The 9,860-nt window shown below is 33.6% G+C and overlaps 1 long non-coding RNA gene across 1 annotated transcript; it reads right to left on the bottom strand.

Moving 5' to 3' along the window:
• Positions 1-7,153: 7,153 nt before the first annotated feature.
• LOC124885645 lies at positions 7,154-9,488 on the bottom strand. The gene is made up of 2 exons (XR_007042998.1): positions 8,970-9,488; positions 7,154-7,430 (listed from the first exon to the last, which is right to left on the bottom strand). It is a non-coding gene; the product is annotated as an uncharacterized LOC124885645 (long non-coding RNA).
• Positions 9,489-9,860: the final 372 nt, after the last annotated feature.

Here is a 9,860-nt window from a genome sequence, read left to right on the forward strand (position 1 = left end):
TCGAAACTTTTCAAGTCTCTTAGTGACCTCATCAATGGGTTTTGACCCATTTTTTCTTCTTCTTCCTCTTCTTCTATCTTCTTACACCCGCACGCCACATAATTGACTTTGGATTTAAACTTCGGACTTGACTCGAAGAGGTGGGCCTCGTTGGCCCATTACGAAATGCAAGAGGAAAGGAATCTATTTGGACTCCAAAACAGGTTCATGCAAAGAAAAAAGATAAAAGAAAAAAATTAATATGTATTCAATAGATAAATGATGAGATGAAAAAATAGCATTCTCAAGCATAAATAAGTAGTAAACTGCAATATCAAAGCAAATTAAATTTTTCAATGAAAAGAAAATTAACCATATGACAAAGAAGAAGGTGGATGCTAACTTTTAAGAAAGGGAATCCTTAAACTCCAATTAAGGCGATATTAACGATGATTCATACATCCAAATTATGGCTAATTTTAGGAAAAAGATGTAACGAGCTACGATTTATATTTCTAAGACATCGTTGATTCTCTTTTGATATTATGAATCAAAGAGAGACATGAATCAAGTCTTTACACACACAAAAACACAAGTAACAATCCAAATGGAGTAAGAAAATTAGAATAAAAATTTAGCATCTCTAAAAGTAAAATATCATTTAACAATCATATTATGCATGACTCAGAAATATCTAAATAATTCTATTTAGCTACAAAACGACATGCGGAAAAATGATTAGCAAGCAAATGACAAGTTCTTGACATAACCAATTACTATTTTACTAGCGACAAAACGACATGCGAAAAAAAAGGAATAAATATTTTGATGAAAAATAAAGCTAGCACTTCATCTCTGATATGAGGATTTTGAAATCCATTAAAATGATTAGCAAGCAAATGACAAGTTCTTGACTTAACCAATTATTATTTTACTAAGGCAAAACAAACAATAGTAACTATTATTTTCGACATAAGAAAATAACTTTACATGCTAAAAATAAATATATACGCCAACAATGAATTTAAACACAAAATAAGTACGTCTTTTAAGCAAAGATTGAAACTTTATCCATAATAATCAAAGAATAAAGTAAAAAAGGAGAAACAATCAATATTAACTATCATAAAGGAAACAACTTTACATGCTAAAAACAAATATATCCGCCAACAATGAATTTAAACAAAGCATAAGTACATCTTTTAAGTGAAGACTGAAACTTTATCTATAATAATCAAAGAATAAAGTGAAAAAGGAGAAACAATCAATACTAACTATTAATTTCAACATAAAGGAAACAACTTTATATGTAAAAACAAACATATCCGCCAACAATGAATTTAAACAAAACATAAGTACATCTTTTAAGCAAAGATTTAAACTTTATCTATAATAATCATAGAATAAAATAAAAAGGCATGTTCAACTATTGCTAGCTCATTTTTATTTCATGAACTTAAAAATAAAACTAATATCGATACCACAATGTCCTATGGCCTTCAAGGCCGTCTACAACAAATCTACAGTAAACAATCCCAGCAAGCAAAATTACAAGTATAAACTACAACAACAACAACAACAACAACAACAAACCCAGTGTATTCCCACCTAGTGGGGTCTGGGGGGGGGGGGTAAGATGTACGCAGTCCATACCTCTACCTCTAAAGAAGTAGAAAGGCTGTTTCCGATAGACCCCCGGCTCAAGTCACGAGATACCACACAAACTCATAGTAAAGCACAGAACTAGATTACATAACATAAATACGGCACCGATAAGCATTAGAAAACAGAGGAAAGCACACAGATTCGTAATAAAACATGGAACACAGAATCATAACAAGAATAAAACCCCCACCAAGTAATTCCCTACCCTAGCAACCCAAACCGGCCCTAGTCTTCTGCCCTAATTCGCGTCCTCCAGACCTTCCTATCTAGGGTCATGTCTTCGGTGAGCTATAAACTACGAAGAAGAAAAAGATGAAAAAGAAAATGATTATAAAACTAAAAAAGAGAAAGGTGTGTTTACCTTTTTTGGGGAAATACAACGAGACTACAAGCTTTCTTTGGAGTCTTGATCACCATAGGAAAGCGTTCAACTCGAGGACTTCGATTAGCCCATGAATTTCACAGATTTTTTTTTTTACTAAAATAAAAACTCTTCTTTGCTCAAAGTTTTTTTTTTCAACCTTGAAACTTGGGATTTCTTCCAAAATAGTTGTAGTATTTATAGGAAAGTATGAGAATTCCATTCTTTTCATCCATCAATGTGGGGGAAAGTATTTAGGGGTGTTCTTGGAATTTTAAAATTTAAGATAAGGTGAGGTGAAAGATAAGGTGGGGAAAAATTATATAATATAGTACAATTTTTGAATTTTCAAATTGAAAAAAGGAAAAAGGTTGAAGGCGAATTGTACTATGTAGTACTATTTTTGAATTTTAAAATTTGAATTTGAAAAATGGACAGGGTTGAGGGGAAATTGTACACTTGTAGTATAATTTTTGAATTTCAAAATTGAAAAAAGGACAAATTTGAAGGGGAATTGTACAATGTAGTACAATTTTTAAATTTCAAAATTTAAATTTGGAAAAAGTTGAGGGGGAATTGTACAATATAGTACAAATTTTGAAATTCAAATTTTCAAAAGGGACAAGGTTGAGGGAGAATTGTACAATCTAGTATAAATTTTGAATTTCAAATTTAATTTTGGGATTTGAAATTATTTTTGGTGGGAATTGGGTTGAAGTTATGAGAGTTTTTTAAAATTTTGGGGTTATTTAAAATATAATCCCAATTTGGATTTAAAATTTAGCCAAATTTATTTAATTTTGACCAAATTAAAAATCAATTGGAGGATTACATTGCAATTATGGCCAATTTGATTTCAATTATGGCCAAATCTAATAGATTGGCTGAATTAAATTGAATTTCGATACGAATTAAGACTTCATTTAATCCCGATCTTCTTGATTTAATAAAATCAAACACATATTTATTAAAATAAATTATTTTTGAGATTAAATTATATTTAAATCAAGACTTTATCCGTTTGAATTTCAAGCTTGCCAGTAAAAGTCCAATTTTGATAAAAATATTTATTTAAGTAATTTATACAATTTCGCATATGTAAATACAAAAACCTACAATCGTCAATTAAATGTCAAAATTAACCCAAATAATATTTTAGAGCGCATTTATCCGGATGAAATGAATTTTTCAAATTTTATTAAAAATTGAAGAAACGCAGGGTTAAATTTAATCGTGGAGGAAAAAAATTAGGTGTCAACACCAACTGCTGAGGCTAATGAGAATAGTGATTCTTTCACAAAATATGTAGGCTTAAGATTGGGGAAAGAGATCCAAGCTTTAACGTGTGAAGTTTCATCATTAGTTACAAACTTAGCATCCTAGATAAATGGTCGCATTTGATATGAATAGTCATTCTTAACATTAATATAATAAACGCTCTTTGACATAACAGTGACAAAATCCTTTATTCTGTCAAGTCTCAACAAAATATGTCGATTTCTCAATAATCCAATGTTACATCCACCTTTCACATTGAGTTGTTTTGACAGTTGAATTCGAAGATCATCTAATTCTGGCCATCCGTAATAGAACTTCCCTATTATAGCATAATGAATCCCTTCAATCAAATTCATTCTGTCTACTTCATCTTTAGTCCATTGTACACGAGGTACTCCATTAATGAATTCAGGTTTCTTGATAGAAATCGGTTCCACTTGTGTATTTGTATTAGCATAGCCTGTGTTTTGTTTCAAAAGATTTGAATATGTCACCTTTGGGAAAGATGGTAATGGTATTAAGTTTTTAGGAGACTGTATTTTTGTAATATTTGTGTTTGGTAAATCTGGGAAATTATCCATTGTATCTCAATATTGAGTTAGCCAACCACTGCATGAGGCTGACCAACGATCGCAGTGGCTATTTTGGACGAAAAATATCAGATAATGGAATCGACGTTCTAGGGTTCGACCACCTACTCTCCTTCGCTATAAGTTATCAATTAATTTTCCAAATTATTAGTATTCATTGATGGACTTAGAGAGAGAAAATGGAGAAAATATTTGTGACCTTTCATTGACCGAAGAATGAATTAAATCTCTTTCTAAAGTGTATTACTCCACTTTGTACATACTACCTCAAGATTCTATATAATACAAAATGGTCCTATATAAATAAATCTACAACTAGGCCAACTAATCAGCTTGGGCCTTCGATCAACTGGACCGTCAAATCATTTTTAGTATGAGGTCGAGCACCCTCTTAAAGTTGGAGTGAGGAAGGACACCCAACTTAGGAAGAATGGAATAATGGAGAAGCCCAGTGAGAGGCTTCGCGAAAATATTAGCGAGCTGGGCCATAGTGGAGACATGATGCAAGGAAATAAGACCAAGAAAAAGTTATTGACAAGTGAAATTGCAATCTACCTCATTGTGCTTAGTGCATTTGTGGAACATGGGGTTGCGGGTAATAGCCTGAGTATCATAGTAGATAGGGACATGCTGATCAATTAGAACACCAAGATCAGCCAACAATCGAACAATCAGAGATAAATCAATAATAACCTTACTAATGACACGATATTCATCTTCCATAGATGAAAGAAAGATGACAGGATGCTTCTTAACCTTCCAACCCACCAAAAAATGTCCAAGAAAAATGTAAAACCAGAAAGTGAGCGCCTAGTATCAGGATAAACAACCCAATAACTATCATAAAAAGTTGAATGAGAGAAAAAGAGATCAACACTAATAGAAACACCAGCATCCAAAGACCCCTTAAGAAACCTGAAAAGATAGAGGGAAGCATGTATGTAAGGAGCTTAAGAAAACTAAAGAAATTAGTTGAGGTGTTGAATGACAAAGTACAAGTCAGGTCTAGTATGGGTCAAAAAGTTCAACTTGCCAACCAAAATCTTGTAAGTCTTAGGAGAACTCAAGAGATCACTTGTAATGGCCTGCAATTTTACATTAGATCAAGAAGGAATGTAACAACAGTAACAAATTCACAGCCTAACTCTAAGAGGAGATCCTGAACAAATTTATGATGATGTAGAAAAAGACCCTGAGCAGAATAAGCAACCTGGATGCCCAAAAAATCGCTAAGAACACCCAAATCCTTACTCCCAAACTGTGTATCCAAAAATAACTAGAGATTGGAGATTTCAACCAAATCATCACCAGTGAGGATAATGTCATCCCCACACACAACCAAAATAACAATGAAAAGTCATTTTTTCTAGTAGATAAGGAATAGTCATTCAAAGAATATATGTACCCTCTAGAACATAGAGCTTGAGATAATTTGGCATACCATTGCCTAGAAGCCTGTTGAATACCATATAAAGATTTCTGAAGGAGGCAAACTAGAGGAAAATCAGCACATGCAAGAGCAGAAACATTAGGAGGTAGTTTCATGTAGACTTCTTCCTCCAAGTCACCATGAATAAAGACATTATTTACATCCAGCTGAAACAAAGACCACTGCTTCTTGGCAACCAGAAAAATCAAACATTTAATGGTGAAAAACTTAATTACAAGAAAGAAAGTCTTAGTGAAGTCCACACCTTTAACTTGGGTGTCACCTCTATAAACTAGCGTGGTCTTATATCTCTCTAAAGACCTATCAAATTTGTATATGACTTTGAAAATTCATTTACAATCAATAGGTTTCTTGCTGGAAGGAAGAGAAACCACTGGCTATGTATAGTTAGCCTCAAGAGCCTCAAACTCTTTCTGCATAGCATCTTGCCAAGCTGGTATGAAGGATGCTTGAGAATAAGAAGTAGGCTCCAAAATAGTAGTGCTAGCAAAAGTATCAGTACTAGTAGAATCAAAACCCTAACCTTACAAGGAAGGGGGTAAATTATATACATGAGGTTGAAGATGAGAAAGTATAAAATAAGGCTGGGAAGACCTTCTGAGAGCAGGAGACGAGGAAAGAGTAGAAGTAGATGTAGCAAACGTTGAAGGAACAAAAGGTTGAGAATAAGAAGGAAGATGAGAAGAGGGGGTCTCGAAATCAGAAAAAATAATAAGAGAAGGTGAAGAAGATGAAAATGAGAAGGAATAGCAAAAGTAAATATGGACTCATGAAAAACAATATCTTTAGACACAAGAATGAGTTTAATATTCAAATTATATTGATTTTAACCTGTTTTACCCAAAGGATAACCTATGAAAACACAGGGATCGACTTTAGGCTGAAATTTATTTCTATGAACCTTACAAACAACAGTGAGCAAAGACACTCAAAAGTTCTTAGATGAGAAAAAGAAGGTCCATGACCATATAAAAGCTCAAAAGGAGATTTGTTGTTAAGTAAGGTGGAAGAAAGTCTATTAATCGAGTAGGTGGCTGTGAGAATACAATCACCCCAAAGGATAACCTATGAAAACACATGGATCAAATTTAGACTAAAATTTATCCCTATGAACCTTAGAAACAGAAGTGAAGCAAGGAAACCCAAAAGTTTTTAAATGAGAAAAAAAGGTGCCTGATCTTGGAAAAGCTCAAAATGAGATTTATTATTAAGGTGGAAGGAAATCCATTGATCATGTAGGTGGCTATGAGAACACAACAACCTAGAATGAAATGGGTAATTTAGACTAAAAAAGCAAGGCTCTAGAAATTTCAAGAAGGTACATATGTTTCCTTTCCACAACACCATTTTGTTGTGGTGTGTGGGGACAAGGAGTCTGGTTGTCTAAGAAATATTGTATATTAGATGTGCTGGAGTCTAACTCTGGGGCATTATCACTTCTAACATCCTTGACTAAAACAACAAATTAAGTCTTGACCATGGAGGAGCTAATTCAAACCCCTCCGGTAAAATAAAAACAAAGAAAGAAAGTTTTTAACAGTGGAAAGACATTGCTATTGGAACCCATAAGGTGAGTCCAAGTGGCCCAGCTATAGCCATCACCAAGTATTGGGACATATTTACACCCACCATAAGTGGGAATACTGTAAGGACCCTAAGAATCTACATGAATCAATTCATAAGGAAAAATAGTTTTGATAGAACTTACAGGAATAGAAAGTCTAGGTTGTCTAACCACAGGGCAAATAGACAAATAAAAGATTGCTAAGAAGAAAAGGCATAGGTAATGGAAATAATATCCTTCATTCTGGAAAACAATGTGACCTAGACTGTTATGCCATAAAATCTCTATTTTATTAGATTTAGAATGATATTTACAAGGACCAGATGCAAGGTGATTCTTATAAGGCAAAGAAATTACAACAGGTAATGGAGAGACAAAAATATCTGGTATATTAGAAACACATACAGGAACTGAAACAGGGAATGCAAAATTACAAATAGTAGGAATTGAGACACTTGGAGAACCAGCAACATGAGAATCCTGAAACTTATAGAGTCTAACATCCAAATTACCAAGTTCCACTGGCCTCTTCAGTGAAAGAGCCTGAAAAAAAGAAGTGTTTTTAGTAAAATGGAATGTGCAATTTAACTTAGAAGTCAGTTGAGAAATAGTATGAGATTAAAATGGAAAGAGGAAAAATAAAGAACATTGTGTAGTGTACAATAAAAAAAATTAAGAGAACCAGTGCAAGTGACTTTAACTTTGTAGGCATTGGGTAGGTTGACCAGATAGGATATGGTTAGGAGATGAATGCCAAAAATAAGATCTTTATTATAGGTCACGTGGTGTGTGGCACCAAAATCTAAAATCCAATAACAACTAGACAAATATACTAGAAAGGCATACTGAAACTATGTTCATTATTATCAAACATAGAAAGAATACCAACAAAACTTATAGAAGCCATGAGACACAATTGAGAGTCAGAAATCTGAGCGTTCTAAAGTGAGTGAAGCAACTGGTAATACTGGTCCTTAGTCAAACCAGGAATCATAGACCAAGGTTTAGAAGATTGCTATGATAAACCATCCTGAACGCCAAGTCCAGGGAAGTGGCAGGTTGGATTCCCACAACCGCAATAGTTTTGTTATTTCTAGTGAACTTGAAATGAGAAGGATAGCCATTGAGCTTATAGAATTTGTCAATTAAATGCCCTGGCTTCTTACAATACTTTCATAAGAGGCTGGGACTTTGAAGGAATGTTCTTCGAAGCTGAAGAGTAAGTAAAAGAAGTACCCTTTTGAAGAGGTTGCTTAGTAGAAAGACTAAGATAAGCACTAAAGGATACTGAATAAAGAGTGAACTAAGCTTAAGTGGTCACTTGTCTCTGTCTCTCATCTTGTAAGAGAATGATATAGGCAGTGCCAAGAGATGGGACATGATTCATCATGAGGAGATTCCCTCGAATCCCAATATATATCTTATTAAGCCGACAAGTAACTGATAGAGTTTATTCTCATCATCTTCTTAAAGAAGAGAAGTCCTAGCTCCACAATTACATCGATTGGAATCCCTACTACATATTTAACCTAGTTCATCCCATAGTTTTTTAAAGTTTATTGAAATAGGAAGCAATATCCAGACAACCCTGGCTAGTAGAGTCAATCTCCTTCTTAAGTTCAAAAATTGTTGTCTCATTGATAATCCCATACCTTTTATGTAACTGATTCCAAATACTTTCTACAGTTTTCGAGTACTGCACACTTTCAGCTATCTCAGATGAAAGAGAACTAGTGATCCAAGAGATCACTAAATGATTACACCTATTCCATTGCCTAAGATGAGGTAAATCCTCGAAAGATATAGGAAAACTACAGTCAATAAAAGCAATTTTGTTCTTAGCTGAAAGAGAGACGACCATGTTTTATTTCCATCCTCCAAAAATAGTACCCAAAAAAGGGTTCAGAACAAGTGAAATTCCAGGTACATCAGAAGATAAAAAGTGTAAGAGATTCAAATGTTCAAGTATAAAAGTGGAAGTAGTAACAATCTAAGTAGGTGCAGTGGAAGCCATAATCAAATGTTCGAAAGTAAAGAAACAGACAAGGGCAAAAAAATGTCGAAAATAAGCTTCGAAGATACCAAATTCTTCTTATCACCAGAAGAATATGCCCTTTACAACATTGAAAATGCCAAAATAAAAAATCCTAGATCCACAAAATGCGCAACCAACTTCTTCTTATCATGGAAAAAAGATGGCCTTTACTGCATTGAATACGCCAAAACAAAAATCTAGATTGATAAAATGAGCAACTTCTGAGATACCTGGGTGAACACAACTTCGATAGAAACGATAAACCTCAAATTAAATATGAGTCAAAAATTGGATTACGATATCCTAGATCTCCGGCTAAGTGGATTCTAACTCCGGGACCAAAAAATCAGTAACAGAAATCGGCGAGGGTAAGATCGTTGGAGAGCGTATGACGTCAGGAAGCAAATTCCCTACTCTGATACCATGTAAACTTAACGAAATCGAGATGAAAATAAAAAAATTATCATTATTCATTCATGGACTTAGAGAGAGAAAATGGAGAAAATATTTGTGACTTTTCATTGACCGAAGAATGAATTAACCGCCTTTCTAGAATACACTATTCCTCTTTATACATACTATCTCAAGTTTTTATATAGTACTAAGTGATCCTATATAAAAAAATCTACAATTGGGCCAACTAATCAGTTTGGGCCTTTGATCAACTGGGCCGTCGGATCATTTTTATTATGAGGTCCAACGCTTAGACATGTTGTGGAAAGCTAAAATTAATAAATTAAGAGAAAAAACATAACATCCTTTTTTCGAAACGAGCTTAGAAAATAGTAGAACAATAAAATTAAAACAAAGGAGTAATACATATTAGCTAGGTTTGAAGCTTTTTGATTTTTTCTTTTTAATTTTACTGGTTAGTCATTAAACATATATATGGACTATCAGAAGAATCATAACTTTTACTATAGTATTTTTTTTTTGTA

Source organism: Capsicum annuum, chromosome 7 (genome assembly GCF_002878395.1).
Source record: "Capsicum annuum cultivar UCD-10X-F1 chromosome 7, UCD10Xv1.1, whole genome shotgun sequence".
Lineage (NCBI taxonomy): Eukaryota > Viridiplantae > Streptophyta > Magnoliopsida > Solanales > Solanaceae > Capsicum > Capsicum annuum.